Source organism: Rhinoderma darwinii (assembly GCF_050947455.1).
Source record: "Rhinoderma darwinii isolate aRhiDar2 chromosome 5 unlocalized genomic scaffold, aRhiDar2.hap1 SUPER_5_unloc_17, whole genome shotgun sequence".
In the NCBI taxonomy this organism is placed as follows: Eukaryota; Metazoa; Chordata; class Amphibia; order Anura; family Rhinodermatidae; genus Rhinoderma; species Rhinoderma darwinii.
In genome coordinates this window covers 1-24,286 of record NW_027461773.1, presented here as the reverse complement: position 1 = coordinate 24,286, position 24,286 = coordinate 1, and the positions used below count along the sequence as shown (strand labels likewise).

Here is a 24,286-nt window from a genome sequence, read left to right as displayed (position 1 = left end):
CTGGCGGCCGGCTGTTGCAGTGTTGCCCTCTCAGGCAACACTGAGTGACTGACTGAGCCTCACCGTCTTATATAAAGTTCAGACGGAACTTTGCACGTGTCATAGTGGAGCCCTCAGGATTCCAGAGCCAGCTTTCTGACATCATAATGGGGCCTCAGAGATAAAAGCCTGGGCCCAGGCAGTGTTGGTCAGTGCTGCTCAGCAGGCAGCACTGGACTGGACTGGATTACAGCTGATACAAGGTGTGAAGGAACAAGGGGTGGCTGTGGGCATGCACTTGCTGCCGCTGCCAGTGTTTATCTGCATGGCAGCAGGGCATTTGGGCGTTGCCAGGAAGGCGTTTTTATGTAGATTCCTCCTCTTTCAGCACTGCATTGTGGTGCAAGCAAAAGAAGCAAATCCTGTCTGGCTTCCTCTCCGGCCTTTATTCACCTCCCGTGTAGCTGTGAGTGTGTGAGCCTGCAGGGCCCCATGGAATTGCCTAGAAGTAGGCTGAATCGCTGCAAGGGCTGAACAGCAGTATCGGGCAGGCTCGGGCAACGCGCGGCCCGTTCGGGTTATCGCTTCTCGGCCTTTTGGCTAAGATCAAGTGTAGTATCTGTTCTTATCAGTTTAATATCTGATACGTCCCCTATCTGGGGACCATATATTAAATGGATTTTTAGAACAGGGAGATGGAAATAGAGCTTGCTCTGTCCACTCCACGCATTGACCTGGTATTGCAGTATTTCCAGGACCGGTGCACCCTTTCCTTATGTGTTGACTAAAAGCAGATTCCAAAAGTGTTTTTTGTCTTTGCTATTGTTTCTGTCTTTCTGAAGGGATCTCCCCTTTTAATCCCATTATTTCAACACCTGTTGGACAATGCATGAGTGATAATGAGTTCATTGATTAAATGCAATTAATGAATAGATTGCCACCTCTTGTTGTGTGTCGTCTGTGTTTCTGTGTTTCCGGCATTTCACATTGGAACACCTCATTCACCTTCCTTGTCTTCTCTCCGCCCTCCCTTTTAGGTAAGTTAAAGAGCTGCACCTGAGCCAGCCACTGATTGATTGATTGATTGATTGATTGATTGATTGATTGATTGATTGATTGATTGATTGATTGATTGATTGATTGATGCAGCACAACAGTCAAATAGTGGAGTGGAGTAGGGGAACAGCAAACAGCCAATAAAGCAGCCCGCCCGCTCGCCTGCCCGCCACAATGGACCTACCTGTGTACACTAGATGGATGTGATGGAATGTACTGTCGTCCCTACATTTCAAGAAGAAGTAAGAATTGCAGTTGCAACAAAGCCTTGCTTGCCTACAAAGAGAGCAGCAATTTGGATTTGTTACTATGTTACCTAGAAGAATAACAAACTGTGCAAGGATGGAGGTTGTAGGAGCAAGGAGAAGTTGTCTGTAAAGTTGGTGGATGCCTATTTTCCATTTTGCAGTCCCTTGTCTCCCTCTTGTGGCCTCCTGGAGGCAACTAGCTGTGCAAAAAAAAGACAGCCTGGCGGCCGGCTGTTGCAGTGTTGCCCTCTCAGGCAACACTGAGTGACTGACTGAGCCTCACCGTCTTATATAAAGTTCAGACGGAACTTTGCACGTGTCATAGTGGAGCCCTCAGGATTCCAGAGCCAGCTTTCTGACATCATAATGGGGCCTCAGAGATAAAAGCCTGGGCCCAGGCAGTGTTGGTCAGTGCTGCTCAGCAGGCAGCACTGGACTGGACTGGATTACAGCTGATACAAGGTGTGAAGGAACAAGGGGTGGCTGTGGGCATGCACTTGCTGCCGCTGCCAGTGTTTATCTGCATGGCAGCAGGGCATTTGGGCGTTGCCAGGAAGGCGTTTTTATGTAGATTCCTCCTCTTTCAGCACTGCATTGTGGTGCAAGCAAAAGAAGCAAATCCTGTCTGGCTTCCTCTCCGGCCTTTATTCACCTCCCGTGTAGCTGTGAGTGTGTGAGCCTGCAGGGCCCCATGGAATTGCCTAGAAGTAGGCTGAATCGCTGCAAGGGCTGAACAGCAGTATCGGGCAGGCTCGGGCAACGCGCGGCCCGTTCGGGTTATCGCTTCTCGGCCTTTTGGCTAAGATCAAGTGTAGTATCTGTTCTTATCAGTTTAATATCTGATACGTCCCCTATCTGGGGACCATATATTAAATGGATTTTTAGAACAGGGAGATGGAAATAGAGCTTGCTCTGTCCACTCCACGCATTGACCTGGTATTGCAGTATTTCCAGGACCGGTGCACCCTTTCCTTATGTGTTGACTAAAAGCAGATTCCAAAAGTGTTTTTTGTCTTTGCTATTGTTTCTGTCTTTCTGAAGGGATCTCCCCTTTTAATCCCATTATTTCAACACCTGTTGGACAATGCATGAGTGATAATGAGCTCATTGATTAAATGCAATTAATGAATAGATTGCCACCTCTTGTTGTGTGTCGTCTGTGTTTCTGTGTTTCCGGCATTTCACAGGGCGGAGAGAAGACATTGTGTCTTCTCTCCGCCCTCCCTTTTAGGTAAGTTAAAGAGCTGCACCTGAGCCAGCCACTGATTGATTGATTGATTGATTGATTGATTGATTGATTGATTGATTGATTGATTGATTGATGCAGCACAACAGTCAAATAGTGGAGTGGAGTAGGGGAACAGCAAACAGCCAATAAAGCAGCCCGCCCACTCGCCTGCCCGCCACAATGGACCTACCTGTGTACACTAGATGGATGTGATGGAATGTACTGTCGTCCCTACATTTCAAGAAGAAGTAAGAATTGCAGTTGCAACAAAGCCTTGCTTGCCTACAAAGAGAGCAGCAATTTGGATTTGTTACTATGTTACCTAGAAGAATAACAAACTGTGCAAGGATGGAGGTTGTAGGAGCAAGGAGAAGTTGTCTGTAAAGTTGGTGGATGCCTATTTTCCATTTTGCAGTCCCTTGTCTCCCTCTTGTGGCCTCCTGGAGGCAACTAGCTGTGCAAAAAAAAGACAGCCTGGCGGCCGGCTGTTGCAGTGTTGCCCTCTCAGGCAACACTGAGTGACTGACTGAGCCTCACCGTCTTATATAAAGTTCAGACGGAACTTTGCACGTGTCATAGTGGAGCCCTCAGGATTCCAGAGCCAGCTTTCTGACATCATAATGGGGCCTCAGAGATAAAAGCCTGGGCCCAGGCAGTGTTGGTCAGTGCTGCTCAGCAGGCAGCACTGGACTGGACTGGATTACAGCTGATACAAGGTGTGAAGGAACAAGGGGTGGCTGTGGGCATGCACTTGCTGCCGCTGCCAGTGTTTATCTGCATGGCAGCAGGGCATTTGGGCGTTGCCAGGAAGGCGTTTTTATGTAGATTCCTCCTCTTTCAGCACTGCATTGTGGTGCAAGCAAAAGAAGCAAATCCTGTCTGGCTTCCTCTCCGGCCTTTATTCACCTCCCGTGTAGCTGTGAGTGTGTGAGCCTGCAGGGCCCCATGGAATTGCCTAGAAGTAGGCTGAATCGCTGCAAGGGCTGAACAGCAGTATCGGGCAGGCTCGGGCAACGCGCGGCCCGTTCGGGTTATCGCTTCTCGGCCTTTTGGCTAAGATCAAGTGTAGTATCTGTTCTTATCAGTTTAATATCTGATACGTCCCCTATCTGGGGACCATATATTAAATGGATTTTTAGAACAGGGAGATGGAAATAGAGCTTGCTCTGTCCACTCCACGCATTGACCTGGTATTGCAGTATTTCCAGGACCGGTGCACCCTTTCCTTATGTGTTGACTAAAAGCAGATTCCAAAAGTGTTTTTTGTCTTTGCTATTGTTTCTGTCTTTCTGAAGGGATCTCCCCTTTTAATCCCATTATTTCAACACCTGTTGGACAATGCATGAGTGATAATGAGCTCATTGATTAAATGCAATTAATGAATAGATTGCCACCTCTTGTTGTGTGTCGTCTGTGTTTCTGTGTTTCCGGCATTTCACATTGGAACACCTCATTCACCTTCCTTGTCTTCTCTCCGCCCTCCCTTTTAGGTAAGTTAAAGAGCTGCACCTGAGCCAGCCACTGATTGATTGATTGATTGATTGATTGATTGATTGATGCAGCACAACAGTCAAATAGTGGAGTAGGGGAACAGCAAACAGCCAATAAAGCAGCCCGCCCGCTCGCCTGCCCGCCACAATGGACCTACCTGTGTACACTAGATGGATGTGATGGAATGTACTGTCGTCCCTACATTTCAAGAAGAAGTAAGAATTGCAGTTGCAACAAAGCCTTGCTTGCCTACAAAGAGAGCAGCAATTTGGATTTGTTACTATGTTACCTAGAAGAATAACAAACTGTGCAAGGATGGAGGTTGTAGGAGCAAGGAGAAGTTGTCTGTAAAGTTGGTGGATGCCTATTTTCCATTTTGCAGTCCCTTGTCTCCCTCTTGTGGCCTCCTGGAGGCTACTAGCTGTGCAAAAAAAAGACAGCCTGGCGGCCGGCTGTTGCAGTGTTGCCCTCTCAGGCAACACTGAGTGACTGACTGAGCCTCACCGTCTTATATAAAGTTCAGACGGAACTTTGCACGTGTCATAGTGGAGCCCTCAGGATTCCAGAGCCAGCTTTCTGACATCATAATGGGGCCTCAGAGATAAAAGCCTGGGCCCAGGCAGTGTTGGTCAGTGCTGCTCAGCAGGCAGCACTGGACTGGACTGGATTACAGCTGATACAAGGTGTGAAGGAACAAGGGGTGGCTGTGGGCATGCACTTGCTGCCGCTGCCAGTGTTTATCTGCATGGCAGCAGGGCATTTGGGCGTTGCCAGGAAGGCGTTTTTATGTAGATTCCTCCTCTTTCAGCACTGCATTGTGGTGCAAGCAAAAGAAGCAAATCCTGTCTGGCTTCCTCTCCGGCCTTTATTCACCTCCCGTGTAGCTGTGAGTGTGTGAGCCTGCAGGGCCCCATGGAATTGCCTAGAAGTAGGCTGAATCGCTGCAAGGGCTGAACAGCAGTATCGGGCAGGCTCGGGCAACGCGCGGCCCGTTCGGGTTATCGCTTCTCGGCCTTTTGGCTAAGATCAAGTGTAGTATCTGTTCTTATCAGTTTAATATCTGATACGTCCCCTATCTGGGGACCATATATTAAATGGATTTTTAGAACAGGGAGATGGAAATAGAGCTTGCTCTGTCCACTCCACGCATTGACCTGGTATTGCAGTATTTCCAGGACCGGTGCACCCTTTCCTTATGTGTTGACTAAAAGCAGATTCCAAAAGTGTTTTTTGTCTTTGCTATTGTTTCTGTCTTTCTGAAGGGATCTCCCCTTTTAATCCCATTATTTCAACACCTGTTGGACAATGCATGAGTGATAATGAGCTCATTGATTAAATGCAATTAATGAATAGATTGCCACCTCTTGTTGTGTGTCGTCTGTGTTTCTGTGTTTCCGGCATTTCACATTGGAACACCTCATTCACCTTCCTTGTCTTCTCTCCGCCCTCCCTTTTAGGTAAGTTAAAGAGCTGCACCTGAGCCAGCCACTGATTGATTGATTGATTGATTGATTGATTGATTGATTGATTGATTGATTGATTGATGCAGCACAACAGTCAAATAGTGGAGTGGAGTAGGGGAACAGCAAACAGCCAATAAAGCAGCCCGCCCGCTCGCCTGCCCGCCACAATGGACCTACCTGTGTACACTAGATGGATGTGATGGAATGTACTGTCGTCCCTACATTTCAAGAAGAAGTAAGAATTGCAGTTGCAACAAAGCCTTGCTTGCCTACAAAGAGAGCAGCAATTTGGATTTGTTACTATCTTACCTAGAAGAATAACAAACTGTGCAAGGATGGAGGTTGTAGGAGCAAGGAGAAGTTGTCTGTAAAGTTGGTGGATGCCTATTTTCCATTTTGCAGTCCCTTGTCCCCTTGTCTCCCTCTTGTGGCCTCCTGGAGGCAACTAGCTGTGCAAAAAAAAGACAGCCTGGCGGCCGGCTGTTGCAGTGTTGCCCTCTCAGGCAACACTGAGTGACTGACTGAGCCTCACCGTCTTATATAAAGTTCAGACGGAACTTTGCACGTGTCATAGTGGAGCCCTCAGGATTCCAGAGCCAGCTTTCTGACATCATAATGGGGCCTCAGAGATAAAAGCCTGGGCCCAGGCAGTGTTGGTCAGTGCTGCTCAGCAGGCAGCACTGGACTGGACTGGATTACAGCTGATACAAGGTGTGAAGGAACAAGGGGTGGCTGTGGGCATGCACTTGCTGCCGCTGCCAGTGTTTATCTGCATGGCAGCAGGGCATTTGGGCGTTGCCAGGAAGGCGTTTTTATGTAGATTCCTCCTCTTTCAGCACTGCATTGTGGTGCAAGCAAAAGAAGCAAATCCTGTCTGGCTTCCTCTCCGGCCTTTATTCACCTCCCGTGTAGCTGTGAGTGTGTGAGCCTGCAGGGCCCCATGGAATTGCCTAGAAGTAGGCTGAATCGCTGCAAGGGCTGAACAGCAGTATCGGGCAGGCTCGGGCAACGCGCGGCCCGTTCGGGTTATCGCTTCTCGGCCTTTTGGCTAAGATCAAGTGTAGTATCTGTTCTTATCAGTTTAATATCTGATACGTCCCCTATCTGGGGACCATATATTAAATGGATTTTTAGAACAGGGAGATGGAAATAGAGCTTGCTCTGTCCACTCCACGCATTGACCTGGTATTGCAGTATTTCCAGGACCGGTGCACCCTTTCCTTATGTGTTGACTAAAAGCAGATTCCAAAAGTGTTTTTTGTCTTTGCTATTGTTTCTGTCTTTCTGAAGGGATCTCCCCTTTTAATCCCATTATTTCAACACCTGTTGGACAATGCATGAGTGATAATGAGCTCATTGATTAAATGCAATTAATGAATAGATTGCCACCTCTTGTTGTGTGTCGTCTGTGTTTCTGTGTTTCCGGCATTTCACATTGGAACACCTCATTCACCTTCCTTGTCTTCTCTCCGCCCTCCCTTTTAGGTAAGTTAAAGAGCTGCACCTGAGCCAGCCACTGATTGATTGATTGATTGATTGATTGATTGATTGATTGATTGATGCAGCACAACAGTCAAATAGTGGAGTGGAGTAGGGGAACAGCAAACAGCCAATAAAGCAGCCCGCCCGCTCGCCTGCCCGCCACAATGGACCTACCTGTGTACACTAGATGGATGTGATGGAATGTACTGTCGTCCCTACATTTCAAGAAGAAGTAAGAATTGCAGTTGCAACAAAGCCTTGCTTGCCTACAAAGAGAGCAGCAATTTGGATTTGTTACTATGTTACCTAGAAGAATAACAAACTGTGCAAGGATGGAGGTTGTAGGAGCAAGGAGAAGTTGTCTGTAAAGTTGGTGGATGCCTATTTTCCATTTTGCAGTCCCTTGTCTCCCTCTTGTGGCCTCCTGGAGGCAACTAGCTGTGCAAAAAAAAGACAGCCTGGCGGCCGGCTGTTGCAGTGTTGCCCTCTCAGGCAACACTGAGTGACTGACTGAGCCTCACCGTCTTATATAAAGTTCAGACGGAACTTTGCACGTGTCATAGTGGAGCCCTCAGGATTCCAGAGCCAGCTTTCTGACATCATAATGGGGCCTCAGAGATAAAAGCCTGGGCCCAGGCAGTGTTGGTCAGTGCTGCTCAGCAGGCAGCACTGGACTGGACTGGATTACAGCTGATACAAGGTGTGAAGGAACAAGGGGTGGCTGTGGGCATGCACTTGCTGCCGCTGCCAGTGTTTATCTGCATGGCAGCAGGGCATTTGGGCGTTGCCAGGAAGGCGTTTTTATGTAGATTCCTCCTCTTTCAGCACTGCATTGTGGTGCAAGCAAAAGAAGCAAATCCTGTCTGGCTTCCTCTCCGGCCTTTATTCACCTCCCGTGTAGCTGTGAGTGTGTGAGCCTGCAGGGCCCCATGGAATTGCCTAGAAGTAGGCTGAATCGCTGCAAGGGCTGAACAGCAGTATCGGGCAGGCTCGGGCAACGCGCGGCCCGTTCGGGTTATCGCTTCTCGGCCTTTTGGCTAAGATCAAGTGTAGTATCTGTTCTTATCAGTTTAATATCTGATACGTCCCCTATCTGGGGACCATATATTAAATGGATTTTTAGAACAGGGAGATGGAAATAGAGCTTGCTCTGTCCACTCCACGCATTGACCTGGTATTGCAGTATTTCCAGGACCGGTGCACCCTTTCCTTATGTGTTGACTAAAAGCAGATTCCAAAAGTGTTTTTTGTCTTTGCTATTGTTTCTGTCTTTCTGAAGGGATCTCCCCTTTTAATCCCATTATTTCAACACCTGTTGGACAATGCATGAGTGATAATGAGCTCATTGATTAAATGCAATTAATGAATAGATTGCCACCTCTTGTTGTGTGTCGTCTGTGTTTCTGTGTTTCCGGCATTTCACATTGGAACACCTCATTCACCTTCCTTGTCTTCTCTCCGCCCTCCCTTTTAGGTAAGTTAAAGAGCTGCACCTGAGCCAGCCACTGATTGATTGATTGATTGATTGATTGATTGATTGATTGATTGATTGATTGATTGATGCAGCACAACAGTCAAATAGTGGAGTGGAGTAGGGGAACAGCAAACAGCCAATAAAGCAGCCCGCCCGCTCGCCTGCCCGCCACAATGGACCTACCTGTGTACACTAGATGGATGTGATGGAATGTACTGTCGTCCCTACATTTCAAGAAGAAGTAAGAATTGCAGTTGCAACAAAGCCTTGCTTGCCTACAAAGAGAGCAGCAATTTGGATTTGTTACTATGTTACCTAGAAGAATAACAAACTGTGCAAGGATGGAGGTTGTAGGAGCAAGGAGAAGTTGTCTGTAAAGTTGGTGGATGCCTATTTTCCATTTTGCAGTCCCTTGTCTCCCTCTTGTGGCCTCCTGGAGGCAACTAGCTGTGCAAAAAAAAGACAGCCTGGCGGCCGGCTGTTGCAGTGTTGCCCTCTCAGGCAACACTGAGTGACTGACTGAGCCTCACCGTCTTTTATAAAGTTCAGACGGAACTTTGCACGTGTCATAGTGGAGCCCTCAGGATTCCAGAGCCAGCTTTCTGACATCATAATGGGGCCTCAGAGATAAAAGCCTGGGCCCAGGCAGTGTTGGTCAGTGCTGCTCAGCAGGCAGCACTGGACTGGACTGGATTACAGCTGATACAAGGTGTGAAGGAACAAGGGGTGGCTGTGGGCATGCACTTGCTGCCGCTGCCAGTGTTTATCTGCATGGCAGCAGGGCATTTGGGCGTTGCCAGGAAGGCGTTTTTATGTAGATTCCTCCTCTTTCAGCACTGCATTGTGGTGCAAGCAAAAGAAGCAAATCCTGTCTGGCTTCCTCTCCGGCCTTTATTCACCTCCCGTGTAGCTGTGAGTGTGTGAGCCTGCAGGGCCCCATGGAATTGCCTAGAAGTAGGCTGAATCGCTGCAAGGGCTGAACAGCAGTATCGGGCAGGCTCGGGCAACGCGCGGCCCGTTCGGGTTATCGCTTCTCGGCCTTTTGGCTAAGATCAAGTGTAGTATCTGTTCTTATCAGTTTAATATCTGATACGTCCCCTATCTGGGGACCATATATTAAATGGATTTTTAGAACAGGGAGATGGAAATAGAGCTTGCTCTGTCCACTCCACGCATTGACCTGGTATTGCAGTATTTCCAGGACCGGTGCACCCTTTCCTTATGTGTTGACTAAAAGCAGATTCCAAAAGTGTTTTTTGTCTTTGCTATTGTTTCTGTCTTTCTGAAGGGATCTCCCCTTTTAATCCCATTATTTCAACACCTGTTGGACAATGCATGAGTGATAATGAGCTCATTGATTAAATGCAATTAATGAATAGATTGCCACCTCTTGTTGTGTGTCGTCTGTGTTTCTGTGTTTCCGGCATTTCACATTGGAACACCTCATTCACCTTCCTTGTCTTCTCTCCGCCCTCCCTTTTAGGTAAGTTAAAGAGCTGCACCTGAGCCAGCCACTGATTGATTGATTGATTGATTGATTGATTGATTGATTGATTGATTGATTGATTGATGCAGCACAACAGTCAAATAGTGGAGTGGAGTAGGGGAACAGCAAACAGCCAATAAAGCAGCCCGCCCGCTCGCCTGCCCGCCACAATGGACCTACCTGTGTACACTAGATGGATGTGATGGAATGTACTGTCGTCCCTACATTTCAAGAAGAAGTAAGAATTGCAGTTGCAACAAAGCCTTGCTTGCCTACAAAGAGAGCAGCAATTTGGATTTGTTACTATGTTACCTAGAAGAATAACAAACTGTGCAAGGATGGAGGTTGTAGGAGCAAGGAGAAGTTGTCTGTAAAGTTGGTGGATGCCTATTTTCCATTTTGCAGTCCCTTGTCTCCCTCTTGTGGCCTCCTGGAGGCAACTAGCTGTGCAAAAAAAAGACAGCCTGGCGGCCGGCTGTTGCAGTGTTGCCCTCTCAGGCAACACTGAGTGACTGACTGAGCCTCACCGTCTTATATAAAGTTCAGACGGAACTTTGCACGTGTCATAGTGGAGCCCTCAGGATTCCAGAGCCAGCTTTCTGACATCATAATGGGGCCTCAGAGATAAAAGCCTGGGCCCAGGCAGTGTTGGTCAGTGCTGCTCAGCAGGCAGCACTGGACTGGACTGGATTACAGCTGATACAAGGTGTGAAGGAACAAGGGGTGGCTGTGGGCATGCACTTGCTGCCGCTGCCAGTGTTTATCTGCATGGCAGCAGGGCATTTGGGCGTTGCCAGGAAGGCGTTTTTATGTAGATTCCTCCTCTTTCAGCACTGCATTGTGGTGCAAGCAAAAGAAGCAAATCCTGTCTGGCTTCCTCTCCGGCCTTTATTCACCTCCCGTGTAGCTGTGAGTGTGTGAGCCTGCAGGGCCCCATGGAATTGCCTAGAAGTAGGCTGAATCGCTGCAAGGGCTGAACAGCAGTATCGGGCAGGCTCGGGCAACGCGCGGCCCGTTCGGGTTATCGCTTCTCGGCCTTTTGGCTAAGATCAAGTGTAGTATCTGTTCTTATCAGTTTAATATCTGATACGTCCCCTATCTGGGGACCATATATTAAATGGATTTTTAGAACAGGGAGATGGAAATAGAGCTTGCTCTGTCCACTCCACGCATTGACCTGGTATTGCAGTATTTCCAGGACCGGTGCACCCTTTCCTTATGTGTTGACTAAAAGCAGATTCCAAAAGTGTTTTTTGTCTTTGCTATTGTTTCTGTCTTTCTGAAGGGATCTCCCCTTTTAATCCCATTATTTCAACACCTGTTGGACAATGCATGAGTGATAATGAGCTCATTGATTAAATGCAATTAATGAATAGATTGCCACCTCTTGTTGTGTGTCGTCTGTGTTTCTGTGTTTCCGGCATTTCACATTGGAACACCTCATTCACCTTCCTTGTCTTCTCTCCGCCCTCCCTTTTAGGTAAGTTAAAGAGCTGCACCTGAGCCAGCCACTGATTGATTGATTGATTGATTGATTGATTGATTGATTGCAGCACAACAGTCAAATAGTGGAGTGGAGTAGGGGAACAGCAAACAGCCAATAAAGCAGCCCGCCCGCTCGCCTGCCCGCCACAATGGACCTACCTGTGTACACTAGATGGATGTGATGGAATGTACTGTCGTCCCTACATTTCAAGAAGAAGTAAGAATTGCAGTTGCAACAAAGCCTTGCTTGCCTACAAAGAGAGCAGCAATTTGGATTTGTTACTATGTTACCTAGAAGAATAACAAACTGTGCAAGGATGGAGGTTGTAGGAGCAAGGAGAAGTTGTCTGTAAAGTTGGTGGATGCCTATTTTCCATTTTGCAGTCCCTTGTCTCCCTCTTGTGGCCTCCTGGAGGCAACTAGCTGTGCAAAAAAAAGACAGCCTGGCGGCCGGCTGTTGCAGTGTTGCCCTCTCAGGCAACACTGAGTGACTGACTGAGCCTCACCGTCTTATATAAAGTTCAGACGGAACTTTGCACGTGTCATAGTGGAGCCCTCAGGATTCCAGAGCCAGCTTTCTGACATCATAATGGGGCCTCAGAGATAAAAGCCTGGGCCCAGGCAGTGTTGGTCAGTGCTGCTCAGCAGGCAGCACTGGACTGGACTGGATTACAGCTGATACAAGGTGTGAAGGAACAAGGGGTGGCTGTGGGCATGCACTTGCTGCCGCTGCCAGTGTTTATCTGCATGGCAGCAGGGCATTTGGGCGTTGCCAGGAAGGCGTTTTTATGTAGATTCCTCCTCTTTCAGCACTGCATTGTGGTGCAAGCAAAAGAAGCAAATCCTGTCTGGCTTCCTCTCCGGCCTTTATTCACCTCCCGTGTAGCTGTGAGTGTGTGAGCCTGCAGGGCCCCATGGAATTGCCTAGAAGTAGGCTGAATCGCTGCAAGGGCTGAACAGCAGTATCGGGCAGGCTCGGGCAACGCGCGGCCCGTTCGGGTTATCGCTTCTCGGCCTTTTGGCTAAGATCAAGTGTAGTATCTGTTCTTATCAGTTTAATATCTGATACGTCCCCTATCTGGGGACCATATATTAAATGGATTTTTAGAACAGGGAGATGGAAATAGAGCTTGCTCTGTCCACTCCACGCATTGACCTGGTATTGCAGTATTTCCAGGACCGGTGCACCCTTTCCTTATGTGTTGACTAAAAGCAGATTCCAAAAGTGTTTTTTGTCTTTGCTATTGTTTCTGTCTTTCTGAAGGGATCTCCCCTTTTAATCCCATTATTTCAACACCTGTTGGACAATGCATGAGTGATAATGAGCTCATTGATTAAATGCAATTAATGAATAGATTGCCACCTCTTGTTGTGTGTCGTCTGTGTTTCTGTGTTTCCGGCATTTCACATTGGAACACCTCATTCACCTTCCTTGTCTTCTCTCCGCCCTCCCTTTTAGGTAAGTTAAAGAGCTGCACCTGAGCCAGCCACTGATTGATTGATTGATTGATTGATTGATTGATTGATTGATTGATTGATTGATGCAGCACAACAGTCAAATAGTGGAGTGGAGTAGGGGAACAGCAAACAGCCAATAAAGCAGCCCGCCCGCTCGCCTGCCCGCCACAATGGACCTACCTGTGTACACTAGATGGATGTGATGGAATGTACTGTCGTCCCTACATTTCAAGAAGAAGTAAGAATTGCAGTTGCAACAAAGCCTTGCTTGCCTACAAAGAGAGCAGCAATTTGGATTTGTTACTATGTTACCTAGAAGAATAACAAACTGTGCAAGGATGGAGGTTGTAGGAGCAAGGAGAAGTTGTCTGTAAAGTTGGTGGATGCCTATTTTCCATTTTGCAGTCCCTTGTCTCCCTCTTGTGGCCTCCTGGAGGCAACTAGCTGTGCAAAAAAAAGACAGCCTGGCGGCCGGCTGTTGCAGTGTTGCCCTCTCAGGCAACACTGAGTGACTGACTGAGCCTCACCGTCTTATATAAAGTTCAGACGGAACTTTGCACGTGTCATAGTGGAGCCCTCAGGATTCCAGAGCCAGCTTTCTGACATCATAATGGGGCCTCAGAGATAAAAGCCTGGGCCCAGGCAGTGTTGGTCAGTGCTGCTCAGCAGGCAGCACTGGACTGGACTGGATTACAGCTGATACAAGGTGTGAAGGAACAAGGGGTGGCTGTGGGCATGCACTTGCTGCCGCTGCCAGTGTTTATCTGCATGGCAGCAGGGCATTTGGGCGTTGCCAGGAAGGCGTTTTTATGTAGATTCCTCCTCTTTCAGCACTGCATTGTGGTGCAAGCAAAAGAAGCAAATCCTGTCTGGCTTCCTCTCCGGCCTTTATTCACCTCCCGTGTAGCTGTGAGTGTGTGAGCCTGCAGGGCCCCATGGAATTGCCTAGAAGTAGGCTGAATCGCTGCAAGGGCTGAACAGCAGTATCGGGCAGGCTCGGGCAACGCGCGGCCCGTTCGGGTTATCGCTTCTCGGCCTTTTGCCTAAGATCAAGTGTAGTATCTGTTCTTATCAGTTTAATATCTGATACGTCCCCTATCTGGGGACCATATATTAAATGGATTTTTAGAACAGGGAGATGGAAATAGAGCTTGCTCTGTCCACTCCACGCATTGACCTGGTATTGCAGTATTTCCAGGACCGGTGCACCCTTTCCTTATGTGTTGACTAAAAGCAGATTCCAAAAGTGTTTTTTGTCTTTGCTATTGTTTCTGTCTTTCTGAAGGGATCTCCCCTTTTAATCCCATTATTTCAACACCTGTTGGACAATGCATGAGTGATAATGAGCTCATTGATTAAATGCAATTAATGAATAGATTGCCACCTCTTGTTGTGTGTCGTCTGTGTTTCTGTGTTTCCGGCATTTCACATTGGAACACCTCATTCACCTTCCTTGTCTTCTCTCCGCCCTCCCTTTTAGGTAAGTTAAAGAGCTGCACCTGAGCCAGCCACTGATTGATTGATTGATTGATTGATTGATTGATTGATTGATTGATTGATTGATTGATTGATTGATGCAGCACAACAGTCAAATAGTGGAGTGGAGTAGGGGAACAGCAAACAGCCAATAAAGCAGCCCGCCCGCTCGCCTGCCCGCCACAATGGACCTACCTGTGTACACTAGATGGATGTGATGGAATGTACTGTCGTCCCTACATTTCAAGAAGAAGTAAGAATTGCAGTTGCAACAAAGCCTTGCTTGCCTACAAAGAGAGCAGCAATTTGGATTTGTTACTATGTTACCTAGAAGAATAACAAACTGTGCAAGGATGGAGGTTGTAGGAGCAAGGAGAAGTTGTCTGTAAAGTTGGTGGATGCCTATTTTCCATTTTGCAGTCCCTTGTCTCCCTCTTGTGGCCTCCTGGAGGCAACTAGCTGTGCAAAAAAAAGACAGCCTGGCGGCCGGCTGTTGCAGTGTTGCCCTCTCAGGCAACACTGAGTGACTGACTGAGCCTCACCGTCTTATATAAAGTTCAGACGGAACTTTGCACGTGTCATAGTGGAGCCCTCAGGATTCCAGAGCCAGCTTTCTGACATCATAATGGGGCCTCAGAGATAAAAGCCTGGGCCCAGGCAGTGTTGGTCAGTGCTGCTCAGCAGGCAGCACTGGACTGGACTGGATTACAGCTGATACAAGGTGTGAAGGAACAAGGGGTGGCTGTGGGCATGCACTTGCTGCCGCTGCCAGTGTTTATCTGCATGGCAGCAGGGCATTTGGGCGTTGCCAGGAAGGCGTTTTTATGTAGATTCCTCCTCTTTCAGCACTGCATTGTGGTGCAAGCAAAAGAAGCAAATCCTGTCTGGCTTCCTCTCCGGCCTTTATTCACCTCCCGTGTAGCTGTGAGTGTTGGAGCCTGCAGGGCCCCATGGAATTGCCTAGAAGTAGGCTGAATCGCTGCAAGGGCTGAACAGCAGTATCGGGCAGGCTCGGGCAACGCGCGGCCCGTTCGGGTTATCGCTTCTCGGCCTTTTGGCTAAGATCAAGTGTAGTATCTGTTCTTATCAGTTTAATATCTGATACGTCCCCTATCTGGGGACCATATATTAAATGGATTTTTAGAAAAGGGAGATGGAAATAGAGCTTGCTCTGTCCACTCCACGCATTGACCTGGTATTGCAGTATTTCCAGGACCGGTGCACCCTTTCCTTATGTGTTGACTAAAAGCAGATTCCAAAAGTGTTTTTTGTCTTTGCTATTGTTTCTGTCTTTCTGAAGGGATCTCCCCTTTTAATCCCATTATTTCAACACCTGTTGGACAATGCATGAGTGATAATGAGCTCATTGATTAAATGCAATTAATGAATAGATTGCCACCTCTTGTTGTGTGTCGTCTGTGTTTCTGTGTTTCCGGCATTTCACATTGGAACACCTCATTCACCTTCCTTGTCTTCTCTCCGCCCTCCCTTTTAGGTAAGTTAAAGAGCTGCACCTGAGCCAGCCACTGATTGATTGATTGATTGATTGATTGATTGATTGATTGATTGATTGATTGATTGATGCAGCACAACAGTCAAATAGTGGAGTGGAGTAGGGGAACAGCAAACAGCCAATAAAGCAGCCCGCCCGCTCGCCTGCCCGCCACAATGGACCTACCTGTGTACACTAGATGGATGTGATGGAATGTACTGTCGTCCCTACATTTCAAGAAGAAGTAAGAATTGCAGTTGCAACAAAGCCTTGCTTGCCTACAAAGAGAGCAGCAATTTGGATTTGTTACTATGTTACCTAGAAGAATAACAAACTGTGCAAGGATGGAGGTTGTAGGAGCAAGGAGAAGTTGTCTGTAAAGTTGGTGGATGCCTATTTTCCATTTTGCAGTCCCTTGTCTCCCTCTTGTGGCCTCCTGGAGGCAACTAGCTGTGCAAAAAAAAGACAGCCTGGCGGCCGGCTGTTGCAGTGTTGCCCTCTCAGGCAACACTGAGTGACTGACTGAGCCTCACCGTCTTATATAAAGTTCAGACGGAACTTTGCACGTGTCATAGTGGAGCCCTCAGGATTCCAGAGCCAGCTTTCTGACATCATAATGGGGCCTCAGAGATAAAAGCCTGGGCCCAGGCAGTGTTGGTCAGTGCTGCTCAGCAGGCAGCACTGGACTGGACTGGATTACAGCTGATACAAGGTGTGAAGGAACAAGGGGTGGCTGTGGGCATGCACTTGCTGCCGCTGCCAGTGTTTATCTGCATGGCAGCAGGGCATTTGGGCGTTGCCAGGAAGGCGTTTTTATGTAGATTCCTCCTCTTTCAGCACTGCATTGTGGTGCAAGCAAAAGAAGCAAATCCTGTCTGGCTTCCTCTCCGGCCTTTATTCACCTCCCGTGTAGCTGTGAGTGTGTGAGCCTGCAGGGCCCCATGGAATTGCCTAGAAGTAGGCTGAATCGCTGCAAGGGCTGAACAGCAGTATCGGGCAGGCTCGGGCAACGCGCGGCCCGTTCGGGTTATCGCTTCTCGGCCTTTTGCCTAAGATCAAGTGTAGTATCTGTTCTTATCAGTTTAATATCTGATACGTCCCCTATCTGGGGACCATATATTAAATGGATTTTTAGAACAGGGAGATGGAAATAGAGCTTGCTCTGTCCACTCCACGCATTGACCTGGTATTGCAGTATTTCCAGGACCGGTGCACCCTTTCCTTATGTGTTGACTAAAAGCAGATTCCAAAAGTGTTTTTTGTCTTTGCTATTGTTTCTGTCTTTCTGAAGGGATCTCCCCTTTTAATCCCATTATTTCAACACCTGTTGGACAATGCATGAGTGATAATGAGCTCATTGATTAAATGCAATTAATGAATAGATTGCCACCTCTTGTTGTGTGTCGTCTGTGTTTCTGTGTTTCCGGCATTTCACATTGGAACACCTCATTCACCTTCCTTGTCTTCTCTCCGCCCTCCCTTTTAGGTAAGTTAAAGAGCTGCACCTGAGCCAGCCACTGATTGATTGATTGATTGATTGATTGATTGATTGATTGATGCAGCACAACAGTCAAATAGTGGAGTGGAGTAGGGGAACAGCAAACAGCCAATAAAGCAGCCCGCCCGCTCGCCTGCCCGCCACAATGGACCTACCTGTGTACACTAGATGGATGTGATGGAATGTACTGTCGTCCCTACATTTCAAGAAGAAGTAAGAATTGCAGTTGCAACAAAGCCTTGCTTGCCTACAAAGAGAGCAGCAATTTGGATTTGTTACTATGTTACCTAGAAGAATAACAAACTGTGCAAGGATGGAGGTTGTAGGAGCAAGGAGAAGTTGTCTGTAAAGTTGGTGGATGCCTATTTTCCATTTTGCAGTCCCTTGTCTCCCTCTTGTGGCCTCCTGGAGGCAACTAGCTGTGCAAAAAAAAGACAGCCTGGCGGCCGGCTGTTGCAGTGTTGCCCTCTCAGGCAACACTGAGTGACTGACTGAGCCTCACCGTCTTATATAAAGTTCAGACGGAACTTTGCACGTGTCATAGTGGAGCCCTCAGGATTCCAGAGCCAGCTTTCTGACATCATAATGGGGCCTCAGAGATAAAAGCCTGGGCCCAGGCAGTGTTGGTCAGTGCTGCTCAGCAGGCAGCACTGGACTGGACTGGATTACAGCTGATACAAGGTGTGAAGGAACAAGGGGTGGCTGTGGGCATGCACTTGCTGCCGCTGCCAGTGTTTATCTGCATGGCAGCAGGGCATTTGGGCGTTGCCAGGAAGGCGTTTTTATGTAGATTCCTCCTCTTTCAGCACTGCATTGTGGTGCAAGCAAAAGAAGCAAATCCTGTCTGGCTTCCTCTCCGGCCTTTATTCACCTCCCGTGTAGCTGTGAGTGTGTGAGCCTGCAGGGCCCCATGGAATTGCCTAGAAGTAGGCTGAATCGCTGCAAGGGCTGAACAGCAGTATCGGGCAGGCTCGGGCAACGCGCGGCCCGTTCGGGTTATCGCTTCTCGGCCTTTTGGCTAAGATCAAGTGTAGTATCTGTTCTTATCAGTTTAATATCTGATACGTCCCCTATCTGGGGACCATATATTAAATGGATTTTTAGAACAGGGAGATGGAAATAGAACTTGCTCTGTCCACTCCACGCATTGACCTGGTATTGCAGTATTTCCAGGACCGGTGCACCCTTTCCTTATGTGTTGACTAAAAGCAGATTCCAAAAGTGTTTTTTGTCTTTGCTATTGTTTCTGTCTTTCTGAAGGGATCTCCCCTTTTAATCCCATTATTTCAACACCTGTTGGACAATGCATGAGTGATAATGAGCTCATTGATTAAATGCAATTAATGAATAGGTTGCCACCTCTTGTTGTGTGTCGTCTGTGTTTCTGTGTTTCCGGCATTTCACATTGGAACACCTCATTCACCTTCCTTGTCTTCTCTCCGCCCTCCCTTTTAGGTAAGTTAAAGAGCTGCACCTGAGCCAGCCACTGATTGATTGATTGATTGATTGATTGATTGATTGATTGATTGATTGATTGATTGATGCAGCACAACAGTCAAATAGTGGAGTGGAGTAGGGGAACAGCAAACAGCCAATAAAGCAGCCCGCCCGCTCGCCTGCCCGCCACAATGGACCTACCTGTGTACACTAGATGGATGTGATGGAATGTACTGTCTTCCCTACATTTCAAGAAGAAGTAAGAATTGCAGTTGCAACAAAGCCTTGCTTGCCTACAAAGAGAGCAGCAATTTGGATTTGTTACTATGTTACCTAGAAGAATAACAAACTGTGCAAGGATGGAGGTTGTAGGAGCAAGGAGAAGTTGTCTGTAAAGTTGGTGGATGCCTATTTTCCATTTTGCAGTCCCTTGTCTCCCTCTTGTGGCCTCCTGGAGGCAACTAGCTGTGCAAAAAAAAGACAGCCTGGCGGCCGGCTGTTGCAGTGTTGCCCTCTCAGGCAACACTGAGTGACTGACTGAGCCTCACCGTCTTATATAAAGTTCAGACGGAACTTTGCACGTGTCATAGTGGAGCCCTCAGGATTCCAGAGCCAGCTTTCTGACATCATAATGGGGCCTCAGAGATAAAAGCCTGGGCCCAGGCAGTGTTGGTCAGTGCTGCTCAGCAGGCAGCACTGGACTGGACTGGATTACAGCTGATACAAGGTGTGAAGGAACAAGGGGTGGCTGTGGGCATGCACTTGCTGCCGCTGCCAGTGTTTATCTGCATGGCAGCAGGGCATTTGGGCGTTGCCAGGAAGGCGTTTTTATGTAGATTCCTCCTCTTTCAGCACTGCATTGTGGTGCAAGCAAAAGAAGCAAATCCTGTCTGGCTTCCTCTCCGGCCTTTATTCACCTCCCGTGTAGCTGTGAGTGTGTGAGCCTGCAGGGCCCCATGGAATTGCCTAGAAGTAGGCTGAATCGCTGCAAGGGCTGAACAGCAGTATCGGGCAGGCTCGGGCAACGCGCGGCCCGTTCGGGTTATCGCTTCTCGGCCTTTTGGCTAAGATCAAGTGTAGTATCTGTTCTTATCAGTTTAATATCTGATACGTCCCCTATCTGGGGACCATATATTAAATGGATTTTTAGAACAGGGAGATGGAAATAGAGCTTGCTCTGTCCACTCCACGCATTGACCTGGTATTGCAGTATTTCCAGGACCGGTGCACCCTTTCCTTATGTGTTGACTAAAAGCAGATTCCAAAAGTGTTTTTTGTCTTTGCTATTGTTTCTGTCTTTCTGAAGGGATCTCCCCTTTTAATCCCATTATTTCAACACCTGTTGGACAATGCATGAGTGATAATGAGCTCATTGATTAAATGCAATTAATGAATAGATTGCCACCTCTTGTTGTGTGTCGTCTGTGTTTCTGTGTTTCCGGCATTTCACATTGGAACACCTCATTCACCTTCCTTGTCTTCTCTCCGCCCTCCCTTTTAGGTAAGTTAAAGAGCTGCACCTGAGCCAGCCACTGATTGATTGATTGATTGATTGATTGATTGATTGATTGATTGATTGATTGATTGATTGATGCAGCACAACAGTCAAATAGTGGAGTGGAGTAGGGGAACAGCAAACAGCCAATAAAGCAGCCCGCCCGCTCGCCTGCCCGCCACAATGGACCTACCTGTGTACACTAGATGGATGTGATGGAATGTACTGTCGTCCCTACATTTCAAGAAGAAGTAAGAATTGCAGTTGCAACAAAGCCTTGCTTGCCTACAAAGAGAGCAGCAATTTGGATTTGTTACTATGTTACCTAGAAGAATAACAAACTGTGCAAGGATGGAGGTTGTAGGAGCAAGGAGAAGTTGTCTGTAAAGTTGGTGGATGCCTATTTTCCATTTTGCAGTCCCTTGTCTCCCTCTTGTGGCCTCCTGGAGGCAACTAGCTGTGCAAAAAAAAGACAGCCTGGCGGCCGGCTGTTGCAGTGTTGCCCTCTCAGGCAACACTGAGTGACTGACTGAGCCTCACCGTCTTATATAAAGTTCAGACGGAACTTTGCACGTGTCATAGTGGAGCCCTCAGGATTCCAGAGCCAGCTTTCTGACATCATAATGGGGCCTCAGAGATAAAAGCCTGGGCCCAGGCAGTGTTGGTCAGTGCTGCTCAGCAGGCAGCACTGGACTGGACTGGATTACAGCTGATACAAGGTGTGAAGGAACAAGGGGTGGCTGTGGGCATGCACTTGCTGCCGCTGCCAGTGTTTATCTGCATGGCAGCAGGGCATTTGGGCGTTGCCAGGAAGGCGTTTTTATGTAGATTCCTCCTCTTTCAGCACTGCATTGTGGTGCAAGCAAAAGAAGCAAATCCTGTCTGGCTTCCTCTCCGGCCTTTATTCACCTCCCGTGTAGCTGTGAGTGTGTGAGCCTGCAGGGCCCCATGGAATTGCCTAGAAGTAGGCTGAATCGCTGCAAGGGCTGAACAGCAGTATCGGGCAGGCTCGGGCAACGCGCGGCCCGTTCGGGTTATCGCTTCTCGGCCTTTTGGCTAAGATCAAGTGTAGTATCTGTTCTTATCAGTTTAATATCTGATACGTCCCCTATCTGGGGACCATATATTAAATGGATTTTTAGAACAGGGAGATGGAAATAGAGCTTGCTCTGTCCACTCCACGCATTGACCTGGTATTGCAGTATTTCCAGGACCGGTGCACCCTTTCCTTATGTGTTGACTAAAAGCAGATTCCAAAAGTGTTTTTTGTCTTTGCTATTGTTTCTGTCTTTCTGAAGGGATCTCCCCTTTTAATCCCATTATTTCAACACCTGTTGGACAATGCATGAGTGATAATGAGCTCATTGATTAAATGCAATTAATGAATAGATTGCCACCTCTTGTTGTGTGTCGTCTGTGTTTCTGTGTTTCCGGCATTTCACATTGGAACACCTCATTCACCTTCCTTGTCTTCTCTCCGCCCTCCCTTTTAGGTAAGTTAAAGAGCTGCACCTGAGCCAGCCACTGATTGATTGATTGATTGATTGATTGATTGATTGATTGATTGATGCAGCACAACAGTCAAATAGTGGAGTGGAGTAGGGGAACAGCAAACAGCCAATAAAGCAGCCCGCCCGCTCGCCTGCCCGCCACAATGGACCTACCTGTGTACACTAGATGGATGTGATGGAATGTACTGTCGTCCCTACATTTCAAGAAGAAGTAAGAATTGCAGTTGCAACAAAGCCTTGCTTGCCTACAAAGAGAGCAGCAATTTGGATTTGTTACTATGTTACCTAGAAGAATAACAAACTGTGCAAGGATGGAGGTTGTAGGAGCAAGGAGAAGTTGTCTGTAAAGTTGGTGGATGCCTATTTTCCATTTTGCAGTCCCTTGTCTCCCTCTTGTGGCCTCCTGGAGGCAACTAGCTGTGCAAAAAAAAGACAGCCTGGCGGCCGGCTGTTGCAGTGTTGCCCTCTCAGGCAACACTGAGTGACTGACTGAGCCTCACCGTCTTATATAAAGTTCAGACGGAACTTTGCACGTGTCATAGTGGAGCCCTCAGGATTCCAGAGCCAGCTTTCTGACATCATAATGGGGCCTCAGAGATAAAAGCCTGGGCCCAGGCAGTGTTGGTCAGTGCTGCTCAGCAGGCAGCACTGGACTGGACTGGATTACAGCTGATACAAGGTGTGAAGGAACAAGGGGTGGCTGTGGGCATGCACTTGCTGCCGCTGCCAGTGTTTATCTGCATGGCAGCAGGGCATTTGGGCGTTGCCAGGAAGGCGTTTTTATGTAGATTCCTCCTCTTTCAGCACTGCATTGTGGTGCAAGCAAAAGAAGCAAATCCTGTCTGGCTTCCTCTCCGGCCTTTATTCACCTCCCGTGTAGCTGTGAGTGTGTGAGCCTGCAGGGCCCCATGGAATTGCCTAGAAGTAGGCTGAATCGCTGCAAGGGCTGAACAGCAGTATCGGGCAGGCTCGGGCAACGCGCGGCCCGTTCGGGTTATCGCTTCTCGGCCTTTTGGCTAAGATCAAGTGTAGTATCTGTTCTTATCAGTTTAATATCTGATACGTCCCCTATCTGGGGACCATATATTAAATGGATTTTTAGAACAGGGAGATGGAAATAGAGCTTGCTCTGTCCACTCCACGCATTGACCTGGTATTGCAGTATTTCCAGGACCGGTGCACCCTTTCCTTATGTGTTGACTAAAAGCAGATTCCAAAAGTGTTTTTTGTCTTTGCTATTGTTTCTGTCTTTCTGAAGGGATCTCCCCTTTTAATCCCATTATTTCAACACCTGTTGGACAATGCATGAGTGATAATGAGCTCATTGATTAAATGCAATTAATGAATAGATTGCCACCTCTTGTTGTGTGTCGTCTGTGTTTCTGTGTTTCCGGCATTTCACATTGGAACACCTCATTCACCTTCCTTGTCTTCTCTCCGCCCTCCCTTTTAGGTAAGTTAAAGAGCTGCACCTGAGCCAGCCACTGATTGATTGATTGATTGATTGATTGATTGATTGATTGATTGATTGATTGATTGATTGATTGATGCAGCACAACAGTCAAATAGTGGAGTGGAGTAGGGGAACAGCAAACAGCCAATAAAGCAGCCCGCCCGCTCGCCTGCCCGCCACAATGGACCTACCTGTGTACACTAGATGGATGTGATGGAATGTACTGTCGTCCCTACATTTCAAGAAGAAGTAAGAATTGCAGTTGCAACAAAGCCTTGCTTGCCTACAAAGAGAGCAGCAATTTGGATTTGTTACTATGTTACCTAGAAGAATAACAAACTGTGCAAGGATGGAGGTTGTAGGAGCAAGGAGAAGTTGTCTGTAAAGTTGGTGGATGCCTATTTTCCATTTTGCAGTCCCTTGTCTCCCTCTTGTGGCCTCCTGGAGGCAACTAGCTGTGCAAAAAAAAGACAGCCTGGCGGCCGGCTGTTGCAGTGTTGCCCTCTCAGGCAACACTGAGTGACTGACTGAGCCTCACCGTCTTATATAAAGTTCAGACGGAACTTTGCACGTGTCATAGTGGAGCCCTCAGGATTCCAGAGCCAGCTTTCTGACATCATAATGGGGCCTCAGAGATAAAAGCCTGGGCCCAGGCAGTGTTGGTCAGTGCTGCTCAGCAGGCAGCACTGGACTGGACTGGATTACAGCTGATACAAGGTGTGAAGGAACAAGGGGTGGCTGTGGGCATGCACTTGCTGCCGCTGCCAGTGTTTATCTGCATGGCAGCAGGGCATTTGGGCGTTGCCAGGAAGGCGTTTTTATGTAGATTCCTCCTCTTTCAGCACTGCATTGTGGTGCAAGCAAAAGAAGCAAATCCTGTCTGGCTTCCTCTCCGGCCTTTATTCACCTCCCGTGTAGCTGTGAGTGTGTGAGCCTGCAGGGCCCCATGGAATTGCCTAGAAGTAGGCTGAATCGCTGCAAGGGCTGAACAGCAGTATCGGGCAGGCTCGGGCAACGCGCGGCCCGTTCGGGTTATCGCTTCTCGGCCTTTTGGCTAAGATCAAGTGTAGTATC

The 24,286-nt window shown here is 47.9% G+C and overlaps 16 non-coding genes and 1 pseudogene across 16 annotated transcripts; all 17 read left to right on the top strand.

Annotated features, from left to right (window-relative positions):
- Nucleotides 1-559: 559 nt before the first annotated feature.
- Nucleotides 560-750, top strand: LOC142686236 (U2 spliceosomal RNA). The gene has a single exon (XR_012855603.1). It is a non-coding gene; the product is annotated as a U2 spliceosomal RNA (small nuclear RNA).
- Nucleotides 751-2,062: 1,312 nt separating this feature from the next.
- Nucleotides 2,063-2,253, top strand: LOC142686224 (U2 spliceosomal RNA). The gene has a single exon (XR_012855592.1). It is a non-coding gene; the product is annotated as a U2 spliceosomal RNA (small nuclear RNA).
- Nucleotides 2,254-3,544: 1,291 nt separating this feature from the next.
- LOC142686212 (U2 spliceosomal RNA) lies at nucleotides 3,545-3,735 on the top strand. Its single transcript, XR_012855581.1, has one exon. It is a non-coding gene; the product is annotated as a U2 spliceosomal RNA (small nuclear RNA).
- Nucleotides 3,736-5,002: 1,267 nt separating this feature from the next.
- Nucleotides 5,003-5,193, top strand: LOC142686200 (U2 spliceosomal RNA). Its single transcript, XR_012855570.1, has one exon. It is a non-coding gene; the product is annotated as a U2 spliceosomal RNA (small nuclear RNA).
- A 1,300-nt stretch (nucleotides 5,194-6,493) lies between these two features.
- LOC142686187 (U2 spliceosomal RNA) lies at nucleotides 6,494-6,684 on the top strand. The gene has a single exon (XR_012855559.1). It is a non-coding gene; the product is annotated as a U2 spliceosomal RNA (small nuclear RNA).
- A 1,280-nt stretch (nucleotides 6,685-7,964) lies between these two features.
- LOC142686175 (U2 spliceosomal RNA) lies at nucleotides 7,965-8,155 on the top strand. Its single transcript, XR_012855548.1, has one exon. It is a non-coding gene; the product is annotated as a U2 spliceosomal RNA (small nuclear RNA).
- A 1,292-nt stretch (nucleotides 8,156-9,447) lies between these two features.
- Nucleotides 9,448-9,638, top strand: LOC142686162 (U2 spliceosomal RNA). Its single transcript, XR_012855536.1, has one exon. It is a non-coding gene; the product is annotated as a U2 spliceosomal RNA (small nuclear RNA).
- Nucleotides 9,639-10,930: 1,292 nt separating this feature from the next.
- Nucleotides 10,931-11,121, top strand: LOC142686150 (U2 spliceosomal RNA). Its single transcript, XR_012855525.1, has one exon. It is a non-coding gene; the product is annotated as a U2 spliceosomal RNA (small nuclear RNA).
- Nucleotides 11,122-12,394: 1,273 nt separating this feature from the next.
- LOC142686138 (U2 spliceosomal RNA) lies at nucleotides 12,395-12,585 on the top strand. The gene has a single exon (XR_012855514.1). It is a non-coding gene; the product is annotated as a U2 spliceosomal RNA (small nuclear RNA).
- A 1,288-nt stretch (nucleotides 12,586-13,873) lies between these two features.
- LOC142686452 (U2 spliceosomal RNA) lies at nucleotides 13,874-14,064 on the top strand. Its single transcript, XR_012855798.1, has one exon. It is a non-coding gene; the product is annotated as a U2 spliceosomal RNA (small nuclear RNA).
- Nucleotides 14,065-15,364: 1,300 nt separating this feature from the next.
- LOC142686424 (U2 spliceosomal RNA) lies at nucleotides 15,365-15,555 on the top strand. The gene has a single exon (XR_012855772.1). It is a non-coding gene; the product is annotated as a U2 spliceosomal RNA (small nuclear RNA).
- A 1,292-nt stretch (nucleotides 15,556-16,847) lies between these two features.
- Nucleotides 16,848-17,038, top strand: LOC142686451 (U2 spliceosomal RNA). Its single transcript, XR_012855797.1, has one exon. It is a non-coding gene; the product is annotated as a U2 spliceosomal RNA (small nuclear RNA).
- Nucleotides 17,039-18,314: 1,276 nt separating this feature from the next.
- On the top strand, nucleotides 18,315-18,505 carry LOC142686440 (U2 spliceosomal RNA). The gene has a single exon (XR_012855787.1). It is a non-coding gene; the product is annotated as a U2 spliceosomal RNA (small nuclear RNA).
- A 1,292-nt stretch (nucleotides 18,506-19,797) lies between these two features.
- Nucleotides 19,798-19,988, top strand: LOC142686126 (U2 spliceosomal RNA). The gene has a single exon (XR_012855503.1). It is a non-coding gene; the product is annotated as a U2 spliceosomal RNA (small nuclear RNA).
- A 1,296-nt stretch (nucleotides 19,989-21,284) lies between these two features.
- Nucleotides 21,285-21,475, top strand: LOC142686114 (U2 spliceosomal RNA). The gene has a single exon (XR_012855492.1). It is a non-coding gene; the product is annotated as a U2 spliceosomal RNA (small nuclear RNA).
- Nucleotides 21,476-22,755: 1,280 nt separating this feature from the next.
- On the top strand, nucleotides 22,756-22,946 carry LOC142686102 (U2 spliceosomal RNA). The gene has a single exon (XR_012855481.1). It is a non-coding gene; the product is annotated as a U2 spliceosomal RNA (small nuclear RNA).
- A 1,300-nt stretch (nucleotides 22,947-24,246) lies between these two features.
- Nucleotides 24,247-24,286, top strand: LOC142686464 (U2 spliceosomal RNA; annotated as a pseudogene; the record flags this gene model as incomplete).